The 23,170-nt window shown below is 42.8% G+C and overlaps 1 protein-coding gene and 1 pseudogene across 1 annotated transcript in view; both read right to left on the reverse strand.

Moving 5' to 3' along the window:
- Positions 1–23,170, reverse strand: part of igsf21a (immunoglobin superfamily, member 21a) — a 449,567-nt gene that overhangs the window by 386,029 nt on the left and 40,368 nt on the right. The window lies entirely within an intron of this gene.
- On the reverse strand, positions 6,040–6,137 carry LOC125486681 (annotated as a pseudogene).

The following is a 23,170-nucleotide window of genomic DNA, read 5'->3' on the forward strand; positions in this document are numbered from 1 at the left end:
GCCTTTCTGAAGAAGGGTCTAGGCCTGAAACATCAGCCTTCCTGCTCCTCTGATGCTGCTTGGCCTGCTGTGTTCATCCAGCGCTACACCTTGTTATCTCTTGAGAGTCAGCAGCTTCTTTTACACTGTTACCCATATTATGGTGATGTTGTGCAGTCAAAAATAATCAACACTGTCTCTCTCTCTCCTGCACACGGACATACACACGAGTAACTTTTGGTTTTATGTAAAACTAGTGATCACATGTTGGCACCCTATTTCATATCCCTCCTGGTCCATTGACTGCAATGGAAATAAACATCAGGAATGATCTATTACACATACACACGTGCGCATGCGCGCAAACACACCCGCACGCACACACACACACGTGTGCACACACAGACACACACACAAACACACACACTTTCTCTCTCTCATGTCTCCTGTACAATCTCTTGCCATTGAACTTGGGACCCCACCTCGGCATAAGCTTCAGGAACCCCAAGTTATTGAGTTGCCTTTCACAGGTTCCTGACACCTGATAGAATAATTCCAACTATCCCCAGAGCAGGAGGCAGTCTGAGCCCAGGCCGGCCTGGGAGATGAGTCATGGGCTGGAGGCCAGTGCATGGAGGCAGCGAGACCTTGTGCTCTGAAGGCCGGCTTGTACAGACTCAGTGAAAAGGACTATAATTTGAGTACTTTTAAAAGATACTTTTTACACTTATTCTGGACTTGGAATAATTCAAGTACTTTTTAAAACTTTGTATTTTTGTTCTAAACTTTGCTTTTACTCTTTCAAAATCTGTAACAAACACTTAAAGTATCTGTACCTAGGTAACCCGTACCTAAGATGGCACCAAAGCAGCAACATTACAAACTTTTTGCTGCACTCATTTGAGTGCATGTAACAATAAAGACTATTCTGCTCTATTCTCAAAATCCATTGGTAGATTACAAGGTCAACTGCCAAATCTGGCATCTTTTAATATGTACCTTTTTTTTCACCAGAAGAAACTGTTAAAAATATTGGATGAAGCATCATCCAAATGCAAAACAGGAGCATGCTTGTGATGTGACCCTCTGTTTGAGATGCCGTTGTTGCTACACAAAGATTAATTCCCATACGTTTTGTTGGACCTAAGCAACTGATTCAAGAATACACAGTGCCCAAAGCCCACCTTCCTGAGCTGATGGACGAATTGCTCTGGTCAGACACAGAGTACCACATTTTTTCTGATGTGTCTAGCCTTACTGATGGATCTACAAAAGCTGGAATGAAAAAAAATCATTGGGTACTCTTAAATCACAGTAATTGGATTGTTGGAGATACAAAAGTTAATTCGTTGCGCAACAGCAAGTATATGTGATATAGGGCAAGCACAGCTCGCTTTTATCTTCTGTCACCACCACCAGGTTTACCTTGCAGGACTTTTATGGAGAATAGAATGAAACAGTCAGTATGTGTGACCTCCTACACAATTGCTAAATTACCTTGAGTTAGTTATGTTTATCAGTGGCCATCAAATGCACCAGTCCACACCAGGGGTTATATAAACATCATAACTGGGCTCCAAACCACAGACTCAGTAATGCCACAGATAAGTATTGTTAAACTGAACATATTAGAGTATGCTTCTTTATTGCAGATATTGCATTAACTAGTTTTGAGTCTATATGCTGTGGGTTCAAGGCCCAAAACTAACGTTCAGATCTAGGCTGACTTGCTCCACACTGAGAGACTACCACACTGTTTGAAGGGCTGCTTTTCAGATGGGACATTAAAACGAGACTGTGTGTGTCCTTTTCAATGCAAGGTAAAGGATGACATGGTAAGGGAAATCTGTCCAATATTTATCCTCTAACAAACATCATTGATTGAACAGATTAATTGATCGTTATCACATTGCTAATTATGGGAGTTGCCTGTACAAAACTTTTGCTGTCACACTTCTTACACCAAACATTGACTACACTACAAAAATATTTAATTGCCTTTACAGCACTTTTCCACATCCTGGGGTCCTGGAGGGTGTGACACATGCATATTTAGCTATTGCACCAGTAAAATAAGCCTGGTTGAACAACCATGCCTGCTTGCCACTTTGCTACCTCTGTCCTTTTCCAACAGTTCTTTCTTCACATATTTCATCCCACCTGTCCTGTTCAATCTTACTTCATGATCGTTGACCCTTTTTTAAAAAAAACAAAAAATTATCTTTCTGGCCTGCATGTGTTTCTCTAATAGATTCATACAGCACAGAAAAGGCCCTTCAGTCCATCAAGTCTGCACTAACATAACTACCACTAAAGTGCGCTAATCCCAACTTTCTGCACTTGTCCTTTATGAGTGCTATGATATTGAAGCACTCATCCAAATACCATCTCAGGCAGTGCATTACAGATTCCCACCACCTGCTGAGTGAAGATGTTTTCTCCCAAATCCCCTCTGAATGTCTTGCCCCTTATCCTAAAATGATGACCTCTCAACCAAGGGAACAGCTGCTCTCTATTCACCCTGCCCAAACTCCTCATAATCTTATACACCTCAATCATGTCCCCCCTTAGCCTTCTCTGCTCAAAAGAAAACATCCAAGCCTTTCTAGTCTCCCTTATAGCTCAATTTCTCCATCCCAGGCAACTTCCTGGTGAATTTCCTCTGTGCCCCCTCTCATACTATCACATCCTTTGTGTAGTGCAGTGACCAAAACTGCACACAACATTCCAGTTGTGGCCTGACCAATGCTCTGTACAATTCCAACATTACCTCCTTGTTATTATACTTGATGCCACAACTGATGAAAGCAAAGTGTCCCATATGCCTTCTTATTAATTACCCTATTCATGTGCTTTGATGGCTTCAGGGATCTGTGAATAATTATCCCAAGATCCTTCTGTTCTTCTCAGCTACCCAGTGTCCTGCCATTCATTAAATAATCCCTCATCTCATTTTTTCTCCCAAAGTTTATTTTTCCTCGCAGTTAAATACATCTGCCACTGGTTTGTCCATCTCACCAACTCATTTATATCTTCCGGTAACCTACAACCATTTTCTTCGCTATTAACCTTTCTGCCAATTTTGGTGTCATCTGTAAATTTGCTTAATATTCCCACCACATTTTCAACTATGTCATTTCTGTATATAACAAACAATAAGGCTCCCAGTACTGATCCTTGTGGTACATTGCTGGACCACTGGCCTCCAGTCACTCAAATAGCCTTCTACCACTACCCTTTGTGTTCTATTACTAAGCCAGTTTCTGATCCATCTCGCCAAGTTTCCCTCAATTCCATGTGCTTTAACCTTCGCAGTCACCCATGTGGGACCTTGTCAAAAGCTTTGCTAAAATCCGTATAAACTACATAAACTTCAGTCATCCATATGATCACTTTTTCAAAAAATCTAACAGATTTGTTAGGCATGACCTCCCTCCGACAAAGCCATGCTGGCTATCCCTCATTAACCCGTGCCTTTCCAAGTGGGTATTAATTCATTCGTTCAGAATTTTTTCCCATAATTTGCCTACCACTGGCAAGAGACTCATCAGTCTATAATTTTCTGGTTCATCTCTACCATGCTTCTTAAAAAATGGAAACACATTAGCCGTCCTTCAGACCTCTGGCACTTCCCCTGTGGCTGGAGTGGAATTAAAAATGTGTGTCAGAACCGTTACAATTTCCTGCTTTGCCTCCCACAACAGTCTGGGGTGCAACTCATCTGGGCCAGGGGATTTGTCTGTTTTTAAGCCCAACAGAGTCTCCAATACCTCCCTAATTCCTATGTCAAACTGTGCAAGTTCCTCACAGTTCCTTTTCCTGAATTCTGTACCTACATTCTCCTTTTCCAGAGTAGAGACCAAGGAGAAGCATTCATTCAACACCCTTCCAACATCCTGTGGCTTCACACAGAGGTTGCCCCTTGGTCCCTAATGGGCCCTACTCTTTCCCTTAAGGTATTTGGAAAATATCTGAGGATTCTCCCTAATCCTGTTCACAAGTCCTTTCTCACACCATCTTTTTGCTCTTCTAATTGCTTTCTTAAATGCCCTCCTGCACTTCCGGTATTCCTCTAGGACCGCAGCTGAGTTGCTCCGTTTGGAGTTGCTAAGAGCCCTACTCTTCTTCTCTATCCAGTCCTGAATTATCCTAGACATCCATGGTTCGCTGAACTTATTGCTCCTACATTTCCCACTAAAGGCTATATGCTGGGCCTGTACTCTCCCCCACATTGGTCTGCTGTAGAATTACCCGCAAGGTGCTGTTCCCAGTCTACTGTGACCGGATCCTGCTTTATTTTAATTAATTCTGCTTTCCCCAATCAAAAGCCGTCTTTTGCAGGCCGTCTATTTCCTTGTCCAGATTCAATTTGAACCATACTACATTGTGGTTGCTATTGTCTAAATGACCCCCCACTGTCACATCGAACACATGTCCAGCTTCTTTCCCCAGAACCAGATTCAGCACTGCGCCATCCCTTGCTGGCCTTCTACATAAACTAGATACAAAAAACTCCCCTGGATACGTTTCAAGAAATCCACCTATAAACCGTTAACAATATGACTAATCCAATTTATGTTGGGAAAGTTGAAATCTCCTAGTAAAATTACCTGATTATTACCCTTACATACCTCTGTGAACCGTCTACATACTTGTCCCTCTATTTCCTGCTGACTCTTTGGGGGCCTATAATACAATCTCAGTAAAGTAGCTGCCCCCTTAACATTCCTAAGTTCTACCACAAAGCCTCGTTTGAAGACCCTTCCAAGGTATCACTCTTATTATTGCAGTATTGACTCCTTAAGCAATAGTGGTACACCACCACCCTTTTTACATCTGCATCTGTCTCAGCTAAAGATCCGATGTCCCAGAACGTTGAATTGCCAGTCCAGCTCTTTCCTCAACCATGTTTCTGTGATGGCAATAATATCCATGTGTCAATCCACATCATTAACTCATCAGTCCTCGCATTAAAGTAAAGACCATCCAGCCTTGCTTTATGCTCTTGACACTCAACATAGCTGAACTCACTGTGACTTGCTTCCTTTTCTGTAGCATGACGTGTCTCTGTTTCAACAATATTCTGTGTCCCCACCCTCTGCCAGACCGTTTTAAACTCCTCCCAACAGCATTAGCAAAACTACCTGCAAGGATGTTGTCCCGTTTGTACATGTCCCACCTTCTGTAAATACGGCCCGGTGACCCAGGAATCTAAAACCCTCCCCTCTTGCACCAGCTCTTAGCCATACATCCATCTGATCAATTTTCCTCTTTGTAAACTTGCTAGCATATGACATGGGAGTAATGCAAGACCTCATTCCTCACTTTGCCCGTATCATTGGTACCAACATTTACCATGACCTCTAACTCATCACCCTCCCCTTTCAGGATGCCTAGAAGGTATCAGGAAGGCAACACACCATTCCGTCTTTGTCACAGAAACACCTGCCTGCGCCCCTGATGAAAGAATATCTAGAAAGGAGTATTTAGGTTCTTCTGGCACAGTAGCAATGTCCCTACCTCAGGGTCAAATGGTTTGAGTTGAAGCTCCACCTGCCCCAGAGATATGTCATTTAAAAGAGTTTATTAACATAACTAGAAAGGAATACTGGGGATAGTGAACTACTACAACTACAAGCCAGCAGTGGTTGATACCCAGAACTCAATAGGAGAACGGATTTATAGTTCCCTGTGTGTTTAATCTGCCTTTATAAAAGAAGGAATAACACTAGACATCTTCCAGTCCTTTGGCATTGCCATTTTCTAATCTATTTTGATAGATATGTAATAATGCTTCTGCTATCTTTCCTCAAAATTATCATAATATGCATGTGATCTGTCCAGATGAAGAGTTTTATCCTTTCCAGATTAATTATTTATCAATTATCTCTGCATTTTGTGTGTTAAAAGCAGTAATGTGTTTTTGATTTTTAAAAAAATTAATCTACCAACCTTTTCAGAGATGTTATTACACGCCTCTGGAGCAGGTGGGACTTAAATCTGAGCCTGAGCCTCCAGGTCCAGGAGAGGGACAATACCACTCTGCCACAGGAGGCCCTCAAGGACACCTCGTGAATTTGAATGTCAGCCTTGTGCAAGGGCCATTCTAATCTTCTCTGTATCATTCCAATTTTAGTATGTGTACTGTTTTTGATTATTTCAGATTCAATTTTGCCTCATCACTGTGTTGATCTCTGCAATTGGAAAGTAGTGTTTTACTGAGTTTTAAACTGTCACCATCCACTGTTGCCCAAACCTGGCATTTTATCTGATCCACAATCCTTTGGTCCAATGCAGATCAAGAAGACACCATGGTGTTGAGTGTTTATCAGTCTGTTGCATGGGTTTTGTGTTTGATTTGCCTCAGGGCAATGCAGTAATGACACGAATTTCTAGGTGGGCAATAGGTTTATTTACAGTACTGGACAATAGCTTTATGATCACAAACTGTCTGTACAATGCTCCAGCTCAGCATCTAGTGACTTCTCTGTACACTTTAGCTCTGAGTTAACACTCAGATTTAACTAATCTACCACAATAATTATAGATCAGTTACCAAGCTCACATAGTCAAGCACCGAGCAATTGAACACTGTGCACAGAGATAACAAGGTATAGAGCTGGATGAACACAGCAGGCCAAGCAGCATCAGAGGAGCAGGAAGGCTGATGTTTTGGGCCTAGACCTTTCTACAGAAAGATTTTCTGAACACTGTGCACAGCACAATTTGAAAAAGAATGGAGGCTGGATTCATCCTATTATTCCTCAATGTTCCCTTTTCAATCAACATCCCGAAAAAAATGGCTTAACCCATAATTTATCTGATGGCTGCTTAAAGTATCATGTTGTGCAGTAAAGGGCTGCTGAATTTATCCTCTTGATAACCATTTCAGCTCACAATCTCTCATACGTGAGGTATTTTGAGACATTTCAGAGAGCTATAATTATGGTTTTATATCAATGCTAGTCTTCAATCTGGCCACAACAGCAGAGGAATCTCAATATTGGAAAAAACCTTATTCTAATATAGCCTTCCGAAGCAGATGTGTGCTCTGTTCTGTAGGGGAGGAATGCAGTTTCTGAAGAATCAACAAAACTGAAGCTGCAGAGGTTATAATATGGAAGAGAAGAATAAAAACATGGGTATCATGATCCCGACAGTCCAGTCTTCATTAGGGATGATGACTGCCACTAGCTCCTGGACAGTGAATTATTTCTGGTACGATTTGCTTGTAAACTCCATTTTTTTGGAAAGTCGTTCCACCTGAGCATCAGCATTGCACCTTCTACCTTCATGTTCCCTCAATCCCTCACTATCAGCAGGAGACACATGGAGGTGCTCCTGGACTACCTTCAGGTTTTCACTCTTTGCAGCCTGAAGAAGAGGAGACTTGAACTTGTACAGGTCTGTTTAATATCTTAGGCTTGCCCCGACAACTCCATAGTGAGTGAAGAACCTTGGAAGGTCCAGAAAATAGCAATAACAATAATGTGAAAAGGCTTAGATAACCTGTCTAAGTGACATTGTTTGAAGGATAAATATTGCCCAAAGTCTTTGCTCACTTTCTGGTGCCTGGGATCTTTTATGTAGGCCTGCACTGAAATGCCAGCGTCAATTCTGCCCTTGTACCTGTCATGATTGGAACCAGGGCCAGCTGGATCTTATTGACTATGAAATCCTTGATTGGGGTTGTTAACCTAGTCCAATCAGGGAGCCCTGGCTGACAGATATAAACAGATGATTCGTAAGCATTGCCGTTATCAGGCTTTGCTTGTTAATATTTCAATGGCTACATAGGTGCTTTCCTGGTGGTGGAAAACAAAGTTTAGAACTATGGTGTCTTTTTGCTGTGTCACTACACATTCACACACAGCCGTGGGTGATGTGACAAAGAAATAAACAGGAGATTCAGCAGGTCTCCTCACTCTAGGGCCTGGCTTTGAGCTGGCTGGTCAGAGCCCATGTACTGTGTACAAAAAAATAAAGGGTGACTTGGCGAGGGGGTACCAGCCTCTGTGCAATTATTTCAGAGCCAATGACGACTTGACTCACAGACAAGGGGTGTGCACTGAGCTACCAAGGATTCCTTTGAGGTCTTTTGATGCAAGGTCTGAGTTGCTAAAGATTAACTTTACCTTCAAGCCCCATTGAACTTTGAGGGTTGACTCCAGGGAAAATGGCTACAGACTGTTCCATTGTACCAGGGTTGGGGGAAACGTACTGAAAAGCCGTTTGGAGAGCAATAGCTGGGTCTCACCATGCAGACAAGGCCATGACTAAAATTTGGGGCCGATGGTTAGAAAGTTCTGTTTCCATATATGATCTACACCTTGAGTAAGCAATGTTGTTCAGCCCCAAAGCTGATAAAGAATGTGCTGCATGCACAAAAATGGTCCACCCTATGCACGGATCAAACCATCCTTTCATATGGGACTCACGGACTTTAATTGCAATTCAGCATTGAAGAACCAACATTTTCCATCCAGTTTTCATTTGTCAAATGCTCCGTTTCATATGTATAAAGCTTGTGGGAGCTCAGCACAATTTGTATAAGCAAAATTATTCTTTTACCTCTGGGATTGGCCTTCAAATACAAGTCCAAAATAATCAGATGAAGGTCTCTTGCAGGTCAATCTCTGATGGCTCACCAGTTGTGTTTGGATAGTTATTTGCATTAAGCACCAGTACTTCGCTGTCCTCTGCCCTGAGATTGCTGAAATGATATTTAAAAAATGTTTCCAGAAATGACTAAATCTTAACCCCATAAGGTTCACTCAACTAACGTGGAAAAAATTAATAGCACACAGCGACACCAACATAATTAAAATACTCAAGGTGTTGCTGTTATATGTTTAAAATGTAAAACAGATTTTTGCAAGATGAGTTCTCAACACTAACCTGAGGCATCTTCAACAAACATCCGTCTGTGTATCAAACGGAGTGACCATACCCTGAAAGAATTTGTACTTGTATAAGAATCTTTTGTATTTGATTGAGTGGTTGATTTATTTTTGTCACATGTACCAAGATACAGTGAAAAGTGTTGTTGTGTGTGCTATACAGGCAGATCGTACCATACAAAGTGCACTAGCAGAATAGAGTGCAGCATACAGTATTACAGCTGCAGAGAAGGTGCAGAGAGAGAGATCAGAATTAACATTCAAGAGGCCTGTTCAAAAGTCTGATAACAGCAGGGAAGAAGCTGTTCTTGAAATTGTTCGTTCGCATATTCAAACTTCTATATCGTCTGCCCAATGGAAGAGGGTGGAAGAGAGTTTAACCAGGGTGGGAAGGGTGGTTGATTGTTTTGAATGCTTTCCCAAGGCAGCAGGAGGTATAGATGAAGTCAATGGAAGGAAGGCTGGTTTTCACATTAGACTGGGCTATGTTCATGACTCTTTGTGGTTTCTTGTAGTCTTGGGAAGACCGGCTGCCATACAATGCTGTGATGCATCCAGATAGGATGCTTTCTATGGTGCATCTATAAAAATTGGTAAGAATCCTTGCAGACATGCCGAATTTCCTTAGCGTCTTGAGGAAGGAGATCCATCGTTGTGATTTCTTGACCATCATGTTGACATGGGTGGACCAGGACAGATTGTTGGTGATCGCCACTCCCAGAAACTTGACACACTGGATCATTTCCACCTCAGCACCAGTGATGCAGACAGGGATGTGCCCTCCAATCCAATAGTTTATAGTGCATTCTATCTGTTCTGGAGTAATGCAAAGCTGACACTAGTTTTTAATTGTGAAACAGGCTTATGAGATTTTTTAAGTATCTCTGCAGTCATAATGTTTGCATTCATCCTAGCAGCTCAGTCTTCTATCAGCTGTTTTAGTGTCTGTTTATTTTGCTGACCCCACACCTAGGCTTAAACAGTCAAGCACACTGAACATGGATCAGTAACAGGGCTCACATTATAGAAAACAGAACATTAAATGCAGTAGTAGGTAGCTAGAGAAAGTCCTGGGAACAATGAGTTACATGATTGGGTAATCCATTTTGTAGTTGCTGGAAGAAAGAATGTTGATTGAGACACAGGGAGGACTCAACCAATTAATACCATGAGAAACAGAATTGAAGGAAGAATCATAGCCAGGACATCAGGAGAGTTCTTCCTCAGCTGGGGGTCATTGGATTTAATACATCCATTTAAATAGGAAGATGCAGCCTTGGTTTCAGACAACATTAAAATGATAGCACCTTCAACAATGCAGTACAGTACTTCCTTCGTACTGCACTGTTAGCTCAGATTAAATGCTAAAATTTCTCTAGTGGGGGCCTGAAAGTGGGTTACCACTGACTTCCTAACTATCACACTGTGGGTGGTTGCTAGAGAGACTGATAAATATACATATAAGATGAAAGAGATGCTTTGTTTTCTTGAAGGGTTACCTTAAAAAGTTTTACTTGCATTTCAGTCTTTTGGGCCTAATCTTCGGACACTCCGTTTGGAGGTGGACAGGCAGATCAAAGGACGTCCTACTGGGTAAGGCCAAGGTGGCCATTGAAGAGCGTCAGGCAATGGGACAAATATGGTTCATTGTACCTGACTGCCAGCCTCTCTGCTGTGCTTCTATCAGCACCTAGGTGCCTTTGGAGAGGAACAATATGCTTCAGACCTTCTGTGACCAGTAAGCACAATGGGGACTGGGTGCATCATCATTATCATCCCTCAAAATGCCGTTTTGATTTAAATTTCTAAGTTTCCTTTGCGATTTGAGTTTTGCTACAGTGATTTTCAGGGCATACCAATTCCAATTCTGCTTTCACAAACTAAAACAGAAATTTAAAAAAAAAGTCTCAGCAGGTCAGGCAGCATCTGTGGAGAGAAAACAAAGTTAATGTTTTGAGTCCAGTGACCCTTCTTCAGAACTGGGTTCAAAACAGAACTCCCAATTCTGTTTTGATTAGGTTAACCATTCAATATTAAAATAGTAGAAACTGATATTGGCAGGGGGCTTCAGAGGGAAGGCAGTTTTTGCTCTAGGTATACTTTAAGTAAATACTGGTACCTCTACATTGAGACAGTGGTCTAAAATATCTCAGGGTTGTGGGTGTTTGCATATATGTAGACCCCGAGACCAGTTACTCCTCATCACTAAATAAGGTTTTTCAATTTCTTACGCACAATAGGGCTCCTTTAGTTACAGCTGTGCACATCAGGCTCTCAAATAAAATTCTGTGGCGTAGTGACCAAAACCTCTCTCTTCACATACTCATTCTAGTCTTCTTCCTACTGTTACCTGTTATCCTTTCATGATTTCGTGATATCACAGTTTTCATCAATAAAACATGAAACACATTAGCCCTGAATTTGCAGTCAGTGCTATACACAAAAAAAAACTCAAGGCACAGGTTCAAAGGTGAGAGGAAAAGTTTGAAAGTGACCCAAGGGGCAACTTTTTCACGCAGAGGGTGGCACATGTATGGAATGAGCTGCCAGAGGAAGTGATGGATGTTGGTACAGTTACATTAAATACCATCTGGATGGGGATATGAATGGGAAGGGTTTAGAGGGATATGGGCCAAATGCTGGAAAATTGGACTAGATTAATTTAGAATATCTGGTCAGCATGGACAAGTTGGACTGAAGGGTCTGTTTCCATGCTGTACAGCTCTATGACTCTAAATGGCTGTTATGCTTTTGTTTGCCCACAGAGAGTTAAAATGATGCGACAGCCCTTATAAAGCATTTGTGAACAGGGCAAAAGTGGTGTTAAGTGAGATTAATAAAAGAAATGTGTTTCTTTTAATCTCTAATTAACAACAATTAAATATTTTAATTGATAGACATAGAAGCGTAGTAAATCAGAGCAGGAGTAGGCCATTCAGCCCTTCAAGCTTGCTCTGCCTTTCAATATGATCACAGCTTATCATCTAACTCAGTCCCCTGATCACGATTCGCCCCATACTTTTTGATCTCTTTAGCCCTAAGGACTATCTCTAACTCCTTCTTGAAAACATTCAACGCTTTGGCCTCAACCTCTTTATTTGGCAGAAAATTCCAAAGACTCACCATTCTCTGGATGAAGATGGGCCAAATGGCCTCCTTCTGTGTCATTACACTTCCCTGATTCTGTGACATTAAATGAGTGAGTATACACCACAGAATTTGCTTTCATTTGCCTCGTATGGGTTGAGGGCATCACTAGCAAGGCTGGCATTTGAGGACCATCTCTAAATATGCATACACTGACTGGCTTGTTTGGCCACTTCAGAGAGTGGATCAATGTCTACAACATTGCCGTGCGCATGGAGTCACATGTAGGTGAGGACACATAAGGTCTGTAGATTTCTACCCTTAAAGTATGTTAGAAAACCAGGTGAATTTTTATGACAATCAACAATGGTTGCATGATCACTGTTCAACTAGTTTTTCATTCCAGATTTCACTGAATCCAAATTTCACCATCTGCCATGGTGGGATTCGAACCTGTGCCTCAAGAACATTCATCTTGGTCCCTGGACTACAAGACCAGTGATATTGCCAATATATCATCTCCTTCTCAGTTGCCAGAACTGCCTGCCTTTCATATTTTAATGCTGGGTCTCTAGTCAAGGTACTAACAGAACACAACTCTGGAGTAGTAGGCCAACTGAGATGGCATTTTCTGGTGTTTGCATTTAACTGCATATGTGAGGAGACTGGAAGTCTTCGAGAGAGCTAATACTCTTACAATCATTCTTTCCTTACAGTCCATGTCAATGGGACTAGGTTTAAAAAGCTCACTAGATTGTCACAAGGTCCTTGTCACTAGGACAATGAAGGATGGACAATGAATGCTGGCCTAGCCAGCCACACTCAAATCCTGAGAATGAATTAAAAACAAAATTCCCTTCTCTTAAAATAGTACTGGGATCTTTTATTTTCACCTTACACAGAACAGATGGGTGAGGAACTTGATTTAAGGTAGCACTTCCCACAATGCAGCACTGCCTTGGCACTTCAAAAGAAGTTTAGCCTAGATTTGTTCCTGGAAAGAGGCTTCAAGTCACAATCTTGTGAGTTGGCAATGGTCATAGATCCCCACCCCACGCACCAGGCCTTGTTACCACATAGCCTGCCATTACACACCCCCTGTTGTTAATCACTAACAGTCCCCATTAACAACTATTCACCCTCCCAGCCTGATCGGGTCATAGAGACGTACAGCATGGAAACAGACACTTTTGTCCAACTCTTCCATGCTGACCAGATATCCTAAATTAATTTAGTTCCATTTGCCAGCATTTGGCCCATACCCCTCTAAACCCTTCCTTTTAAAGTTGGTCGTTACAACTGATTCAAGTGGCAAGGGAAATGGAATCTCATTTTAAGAGCTACACACACAGAGTTCCTGAGCAACCAGTGGGACCAACCACACTGAGATGGGCTATGTTACCTAAAGTTCATCATCAGTGTTGTTCAGTTTACTTAATGTCGATCAAATTGGTGTTATCTCTACATAAGGCTGATCCACAAAGAAAAAAACCCTAAATCTACTTCTAACAAAGGTGTCCCAAAGGAAACCAGCTCTATAAGATCTTAAGGTAGGCATGCTGCTCATTGTCTGAACACATTGATTGGTTTCTCCCTCTGCTAGAAAGCTGTGGATTAGAAGCAACTTAGACTCATACAGTTAATTCCATGTACTTTTCCAGCAAAATATGGGCAACATCACCAGAGACATTATCAAGATGTCAAAAGGCAAGACTGATTGATTTAATAAGACTCACAACAATATAGTCATGTTGGTACTGACTAATTATTAATTAGATTGACCTTCCCAGGACCTATAGTGAATTTTTGTTCACACAGCAGGTTTTTCAATAGCTGTCTAACCCACTTATAGCAATGATCTTGTAGAAGGTAAACAGGGTAGAGAAAGGAAAAGTGCTCCACTGCTTTATGGTAAATGATTACAGTATATCAAGAGACCACAGTACAAAATAGTAGAACATTAGGCTGATGTCAGGAGGTCCTTCTTCATATGAAGTGTGATGCCCCAGGCCCCATTCTATCCTGCCTCCCTTGCCCACAAAATTGGAATTCTTGGTGGCAAAGAAGAAAAATTGGAAACACAGCAAAACATTTCAATGTTGTGAAGGATGTGGACCAGGACGTTCATTTGAATGGATGGACTATGATAGCTTGACATCCTCTAACTCAGTTAGAGTACCTTGTGTAGCAGATATTTTCAGCTTTGGAGGAGAAAAATTGCAATCATCTCTGCCATTTACACTGCCAGGATGGAAGTTGAAAGGAAATGAACAGGAAGTACAACAGCACTAATGCCTCTGTGTCTGGATTAACGTGATACAATCCAAGCCTAAGAACCATCACTTTTCCCAATCTAGCACTGCCCTCAGAGGAGGGGTGCACTCTATCTCCCATCTTCCCTCATCCTGAATCAAACCATGCCATCGCCATCTCGTTCATTTGTAGAACATGAAAACAAACATATTTCGCAAACACCTCATTCCCGTCCTCCTACAATCAGATAGAGAGTGAGTGCGATTTTTTAAAATTCACTCTTGGGATGTGGGCATCACAGACAAGCATCTCTTGCTTGTTTGGAAAGCACTGATGATGAGGCATTCTGCCAAATGATTCTGACATTCTGCTCAGTGAGCCATCCAGCAGGATCCACCATCACCTTTTCACACAGGACCTTGACCTCTTTAGTTGCAGAGCACTGTCTGACGGACTTTCACACGAGATAGGTGATACAACACAGTCCAGCTACTTGGAACGCTCCCCTGTAACATGGCCAAACCCATCCTTCACAAGATTGGGGATAGGGAGAACCTCAGCACCTAGTGACAATTGAGTTGGAATTTTCAATCACGCGTAGATGACACCCCACCACTACAATCTGGAGAGCCCATTGGAAGTAATTAGGAAAGTTAATAAAATGTTATAATTTATTGCAACGACAACAAAGGTATAGATGTTATGCTTCAGTTATGCAGGGCACTGCAGAGGTCACACCTGGAATATTGTGTACAGCAATGGTCTCCTTATTAGGGAAACAATGTATAGGCATTGGAAGTAGATCAGAGAAGGTTTACCAGACTGATTCCTGGACTGAATGGCTTATCGTATTGGTAAAAGATTGCACAGGATAGGCATGTATCTGCTGGAGTTTTGAAGGGAAATCTGGATATAAGACCCTGAGTGGTCTTGATAGATTAGATGTGGAAAGGATGCTTCCATTTATGGGACAATCTAGATTGAGGGGGGGTCACTGCTTAAAATAAGGAGTCATCCACTGAAAACAGAGGAAAGATGAATGTTGCTGTCTCTGAGCGTTGAGAGTCTTTGGAATTGACTTCCTGAGAAGGTGGTGGATGCAGTGTCATTGAATATTTTAAGTTAGAGAAGGATTGATTCCAGGTAAGCAAGGGGATGAAAGGTTATTGAGGATATGCAAGAATATAGAGTTGAGGTTAAGATCAGATCAGCCATGATCGTATTGAATGGTAAGCAGGCTTGAAGAGCCTATTGGCCTAGTCCTGTTTCTTGTTTGTATGGTATCAGGAGTAGCACGGGGCAGCACGGTGGCTCAGTGGTTAGCACTGCTGCCTCACAGCGCCAGGAACCCGGGTTCAATTCCACCCTCAGGTAACTGTCTGTGTGGAGTTTGCACATTCTCGTTGCGTCTGCATTGGTTTCCTTCGGGTGCTCCGGTTTCCTCCCACAGTCCAAAGATGTGCAGGCTAGGTGGATTGGCCATGCTAAATTGCCCATAGTGTTCAGGGACGTGTAGGTTAGGTGGGTTATAGGGGGATGGGTCTGGGTGGGACGCTCCGAGGGTCGGTGTGGACTTGTTGGGCCGAAGGGCCTGTTTCTACACCGCAGGGATTCTATGATTCAAAATAACGAGTAGGTGCGCATCTGGATTTGAGGTTACAATCTGATGAGACATGATCTTATTCAATGGTGGAATAGGTTCAAGGACAGGAAGACCAACTCCTGCTCTGAATTCGTATCTTCGGGTTACCAGGGCATTAGGTGGTCAGCCTGTGGCCGACTTTGCAGGTCATTTCCTGGCAGAGCCATGTCCTACATGGACTCAAGTGATCTGGTCACTCAGAGACCGACTTCCCTGGGGTTGGTGGTGGTTGGGTGAGGGGAGGGGTGTGGAAGTCATGAGATGGGTGTCACTGGGAGAGGTAAGTATGGGGAAATCAGACACAAAGTTAGAGGCATGGTATCCAGTAACCAGTCCCCAGAAACCTGATGAGCTTCAGAGCAGAGCTGAACGAGGGGCCACCCCCAACCCTGCTAGCAGACTGCCTTGTTTTACCATTCAGGAAATCTGCCACTCTTCTTACCAAGTGGGCACAGACTATGATTGTGGTGATGGTTTGAAGAGGGCATTAAGTGGCCATTAACTGACCATGGGTGGCTAGCTGAGAAATGGGGCTTAGCCCTTCCTGCCCAGAGCTTCGTTCCCTTGTTAGTGGCTGGGTGACCACCCAGTGCCAATCCACCCGATTATCTTATACTGCCATCACCTTCCTGGCGCTTCTCAGGAGGGAATGATCCCTACCTTGGGGTCTGCATACTGAGAATCTATGCACAGCATGCTGTAGGGCTACACAAAGGCGCCTCTCAGCACATGAGCGACATTGGGTCCGTTTCTCCCTCTCTGTCCAAGGCACTGCACATGTTGACTCTGTGGACACGATCCATCTTTGACCTCCAGATTAAAGGGGAGTTTGCTCGCTTGACTGCTACGACGCAGGACCGGGGAAGAGGACAGCCCTGTGCCATGCACAGCAACATCGAGAGTACCTCACGCCTGAGTCTTACCTGCAAAGCTGTTACTCCCAGAAGACCAGTTTCTGCCGCTTTGGTGACACACCAGACCCTCCCCTGCACCCCTCCCCCCACATCCCCACCCCAGTCACTCCCATCTGATCCAGACAATATCCCCAAGTGTCTAGGCCCGAAACGTCAGCCTTCCTGCTCCTCTGATGCTGCTTGGCCTGCTGTGTTCATCCAGCTCTACACCTTGTTATCTCAATATCCCCAGTACGTTCAGGCTGTCTTACCCAACAGCGAAGGGAACAAAGAATTGGTCAGCCCAGTTCCCAAAGAATAATTCCTCACTGTTGCCATGATTTACCTTAGCTTCTGAGATTAGTTTGATCTAGTCATGCATACTCAGTCTGTATACTGACAGCAGATCCAAGCCCAAGAAGGCAACATTGTTCATGGCAGGGTTTGACTTGACAGCCTCCAGTGCCTGGGCTCATCACTCCAGGTACAGAACCCACCCATAAGAAGAGTCCTGAGTCACAGAGCTGTTCAGGATGAACCTCCACATAAAGAGAAAAAACATAATGTCATAGAATCACAGAGTTTTTGCAGCACAGATAGAAGCCATTCAGCCCGTTATGAAATGTCTCTCTTCAGACCGTCTTTGCAAAGACACATTCCACAAGGAAGTGGACAATTCTCTTCCACACTACAGCCACTTTGAGGGCAATGTGTGTGCATGTGTTTTTTTTTCGCAAATGCATACTTTATTCCAAAATTATTTTTAGGTGCGTTACAAAAGAGTTCACTTTGGACATTGTGCACAAAATACAATAAAAATGTGACCTTTCTCATTCAAGCGCTTGAAATGTTGGGTGCCTGAATCCAAATGCAACAAAGTGTAACATTTACTAAATACAGCGAGAAATGATTTACGTTTTCACAGAAGTTCTGGGGAGTTCACTGACTTAACAGTCCCTCTGTATATCATGGCAGAGATAGTAGCTGTACTTACTCCCCAGATTTTATTTTTGTACTTTGAGGGCAATGTGTGGAGGTGTCTCGCTTTCTTTATTCATTCATGGGATTAGGATGTTGCTGGCCAGGCAGCATTTATTGCCCATCTCAAATGCCCAGAGGGCAGTTGAGAGTCAACCACATTGCTGTGGGTCTGGAGTCACATGTAGGCCAGATCAGGTCAGGATGGCAGTTTCCTTCCTTAAAGGACATTAGTGAACCAGAAGGGTTTTACCTGACTATCAACACTGGATTTATGATCATCATGGGACCTTTAATTCCAGATATTTATTGAATTCAAATTCCACCATCTGCTGTGGTGGGATTCGAACCCGCGTACCCAGAACATTATCTGGGTCTCTGGGTTAACAGTCTAGTGACAATACCACAAGGCCATTGCCTGCCTGAGCATTACTGTCACACAAGGAAAAACATTCTGTCCTTGTGAAATTTACAGACACAAACAAATTGGAGCCTAGTTGGCTTTGATCCTTACGATGATGTTGAATAGGTACAGTATAATACTCCCAGTCACAGCTGGGAAGGAGGATGGGGTCAGGCTGGGTAGGGTCAGTGAAGGGGGGGTCACGGTGATGTATGATGTGGTCGAGAGAATTTGTGGACTGATGTTAAGCTGCTTCTTAGCACATACAAACGGAGCAACATCCATTTTAGTCCTCTGCCTATGACACCTATAATTCATCTAGGACCAATTTGCAAGTTGGGTCTTATTCAGGTATCTTTGGCCTGAAGCACATAACCCTGTGAGACTGATTTCTCTCCCTGCTTCTGCTTGGAAAACAAATGAATAAATTTCTCCCCCTGTGTTTTCACCGCCTCCTTTTCAGGGTGCATTCTTCTCTCTGGACATGATTAAAGATGCTAAGAGAGTACGGACTCTGCACAGAGGCTTGCTAGAAGGCCCAAAGAACGAGGTAATCAAATGGAGCAGAACATTAAAAAAAATCAAGTATCTGGTAATGAGATATTTTGTGTTCATTACAAAAAAATATATAATCTCAACAAGGCCCATGAGTGAAGACTCATTTTTAATGAACTAAGTAGCCATTTTAAAATCTGAAGAGCACGTCATTAAGGAATGTGGGGAAATGAAAAGATCTGGATGTCATTAGGGCATAGAATGCAAACCCATGTAAATGACTCTGACACAGAGTCTTATTGAAGCTCCTAACATGTACAGAACAATTCGCAGTGACAGTTCTGACAAAACAATGTCCTTCAGAAAATGAAGCAACTCTTATGTTCGTAAACCCAGGATTTACGAGATGGTCAGTTTCTCCTGTTCATTTTTTTTTCCTTTATTCATTAACAGAATGAGGGTGTTGCTGGCCAGGCAGCATTTATTGCCCATCCCTTATTGCCCAGAGGGCATTTCAGTGTCAATCATATTGCTGAGAGTCTGGAGTCACATGTAGGCCAGACCAGGTAAGGATGGCAGTTTCCTTCCTTATAGGACATGAGTGAACCAGATGGGCTTTTCCAACAATTGGCAATGGATTCATGGTCATCATTAGATTCTTAATTCCAGATGCTTTATTGGATTCAAATTTCACCATCTGCTGTGGCAGGATTTGAACCCAGGTCTCCAGAATGTTATCTGGGTCTCTGGATTAACAGTCCAGCAATAATACCACTAGACCATTGCCTCCCCATTTAAGGGAGGTGTTTTAACTAGAATGTCAGTCCAAAAACCTGTTGTACTCCAAATATACTTTTGAATCTACTCTTTTAATATGAAAGTAAAGCTCCCTCGACATTGTCCCCATTAAAAACACTCCCATGACAGGCAAAACACGGGGTTAGATTCAGAATAAAGCCACCTTTACCCTTTTAAACTGAATAGTGCAACCTAACCAGGTACACAAAGGACAGCCCACACTCCCTGGAAACCAGATTGAGCTCATAGCTTTGATTATGCACTGACATCCTGCAGTAAGGCTTCTGTATGAAGTAAAGAAAAATAAGGCTTGCATTTATATAATCCCTTTCATTTCTTAATTTGATCTAAATGTTAGACAGTATTTAATGTCCATCCCTATTGTTAAGAATCACTCACATTGCAGTGGGTGGGGAGTCACATGTAGGCCAGACCAGGTAAGGATGGCAGTTGTCTTCTCTATAGGACATCAGATGGGCTTTTCCCTCACAATCAACAATGGATTCATCATTAGAGTCTTAATTGCAGATTTGTATTAAATTCTACCATCTGCCATGACAGGATTCGAAGCCAGGTCCTGGGACATCACTTGGGTCTCTGGATTAACTGTCCAGTGATAATACTATTAGGCCATCACCTTCTCCTCATGACCGCAGTAGATCCCAAAGCTCTTTATTGCCTTGGAATAAATATTTCTTGGAATGTGGTCACTTGTTGCAATGAGTAAAACACAACAGCCAATTTGCCTATAGAACACAGTAATGTAACAGGAAATATCAATGGAATGGTGCATTAATAGTCTTGTCTGAAGGATGAGTACTGGCAAGGATGCCAACAATACCTCTCTGTTCTTCTTCAAGACACTTACACAGGATCTTTTGTACTCACCTGAGACAGCAGATGGGGTTCAATTTATCATTTTGTTTTTAACTGCTGTACCTACACCAACAAAGCAATCCAAATGAGCACTGAAATGCCAAGTTAGGTTCTGTGCCCCCATCTCTGGAGTGGGATTTGAATCTTCAGACTCGGGGCACAGCTGAGTCAAACTGGCAGGAAGCCTGCCTCCAGATTTTGGGCACCAAACTCATTGACAAGAATATTCAAAGTAACAGAAGGGATGAGTATCTTCAAAGCTGAATGAAGCTGGGGAAAGCAGCTTTCCACACTCATTATTCTCACTGACATCCTGAATCTTGCACAGTGAACATGGACGCACGTGCAACATTTGGAGAATGACTTTAAATGACTGATTTAATAAGGAGCAAAAGGAACGTACACATCACCCCTGCAGTCCAGGTAGTGCAGGAGTGATTATTTGGATCGTACAGACCAAGCTTCACCCCTGACCTCCACTAAATCAATTCAACTTAGTGATTCCACAATGACAACAATTAATTGCAGCCATTCTGCTTCAGTGAGGGCTGGAATTTGTATAATTACAGGTAATCTTACAGAATGGTCCTGAATGAGGTGCTCCAAAAATGACCAAGCCACACATCAAATTTAAATGTTCAACCCCACACCCCACACTGTCACTCTGTGTACCCCACACACCTCGCTGTCACTCTGTTACCCCACACCCCTCACTCTCACTCTGTGTACCCCACACCCCACACTGTCACTCTGTTACCCCACACCGCACACTGTCACTCTGTGTACCCCACACCCCACACTGTCACTCTGTGTACCCGACACCCCTCGCTGTCACTCTGTTACCCCACACCCCTCGCTGTCACTCTGTTACCCCACACCCCACACTGTCACTCTGTTACCCCACACCGCACACTGTCACTCTGTGTACCCCACACCCCACACTGTCACTCTGTGTACCCGACACCCCTCACTGTCTCTGTGTACCCCACACCCCTCACTCTCACTCTGTGTACCCCACACCCCACACTGATTGAAGTCAATCTCTGACAGAAGAAATGAAGACATGAGGAGGATGCCGTTCATGTCTTGAGTTGTTAGGATCTTGGAATGCTGTGCTTCAGAGTGTGGCGGAGGCAGGTTCAACCAAGGGAATTGGATTATCATCTGGAAAACGGAAAAACGTGTTGGATTACAGGGAAAAGGCAGGGGAGTGGCACAAGTAAACAACTCATTCTCAGGGCTGGCACAACCATGATGGATCGAATGGCCTTCATCTGTCCTGTGTCAACTGTTTAGCTCTGTGACACAGAATCTGAGATGCATGAAATATCAGTCAGGATAGGAATACGATGAAAGGAGAATGAAGTGAATGATGAATTAAACAAAAGTGGATGATGAAGGAGGTAATCTCTCTCTACAGGAAACAATTCTGAGCATGGTGTATGCAGTGCGTGAAACTCGGGTTTAGCTGTCAGACGCAGCAATAACAGCTTATAATTGAGAACTGCTGTGTACCGCAATCCAACACATAAATACATTCTCACAGAACAATAACTACATGATTTCATAATACCTATCTTTTCAGCAAATCCTACTCTGTGTGCCAGACTCTGTGCTGAATACAGATGTTTTGGTTTTCCGGATCACAAATAACTTGCTACCCAAAAATCCACCTCAGCCTCTCCAATCGGGAAACAAAGTAAAATTGATTAGATACGGCTGTTTTGCAGTTTTCTAAAAAAAAGCAGAATGTAACTCAAGCAGTAATACACCAGAGTCGGAGTGGAGTTGAAACCCATGACTCCAGGAATTACTGCATGGAGTTTGACAGGTTTGTAATAGCAGGGACGAGATGGGAAATGGACCGCTTTTGAATTATCAGGTGCCGACAGATCCATGAAAAGACAATTTAGTTCAACGACCTGGCTCTCCAGAAAAGGGTTCCTGGCTGATCGATGGTCTCACTCAGTTTGCAGCACATTGAACACTTTGCATGACCCTTGCCCCATTGTTTCACTGTGCGACAATTTCTCTGCTATGTCTCCACTCTTCAGTATCTCTACTTTTCCCTGATTCAAACCAACTGCAAACAAATTAATAAAGTAGCTCTCACAGTGTGCAGCTATTGAAGTATCACCAAAGGAAGTGATGCGCAGCCAATTTGCACACAGCAAGCTCCCACAAGTAGCAGTGTAATAATGACTAGAAAATCTGTTTTGATGGTATTTATTGACGATAAACAGTCCATTAGTCACTGAGGAGGCCGGATCTCCCTTTGTATTAGAGCTACAGAATTCTTTGCTTTGAGATAGCAGCCATAGGTTTAATATTTCATCCAAAAGACATCAGGTCTAATAACACAGCACTTCCTCACTGGAATACCTGTCTAAATTTTTTTGCTCATGTTTTTGGAAAGGTGTGTATAGAATCATAGAGATCTACAACAAAGAAACAGGCCTTTCAGCACAACGAATCTGCACCAGTCACAAACAAGCTCCTAACTATTCTAATGCCATTTATTACCACTTGGCCCATAGCCTTGTATGCCTTGGCATTGCAAGTGTATGTGGTGTGGAGTCAATGCCTGGCACGGACTGGAGGTTTGGTGCTGGTGTGGACTGGGTTGGAAGGACTGATATTCTGAATTTTTTATAGTTTTATTTTTCTATTTCTTGTTCCCTAAGAATTTGTACTTAAGAATCTGTGCCTTAAATGCCTTTGTACGTAAGATGGCATCATAGGTGGAGACTTGTACACTTTTCACTGCACCCATATGACAATAATTCCAATTAGAATTCTGACTTCGGAAACATGAATGAAAACAGTAGACTTCACTTACATAAAATATATTGTTGCGGCTGTACTT

Source organism: Rhincodon typus, chromosome 31 (genome assembly GCF_021869965.1).
Source record: "Rhincodon typus isolate 14 chromosome 31, sRhiTyp1.1, whole genome shotgun sequence".
Taxonomy (NCBI): Eukaryota; Metazoa; Chordata; class Chondrichthyes; order Orectolobiformes; family Rhincodontidae; genus Rhincodon; species Rhincodon typus.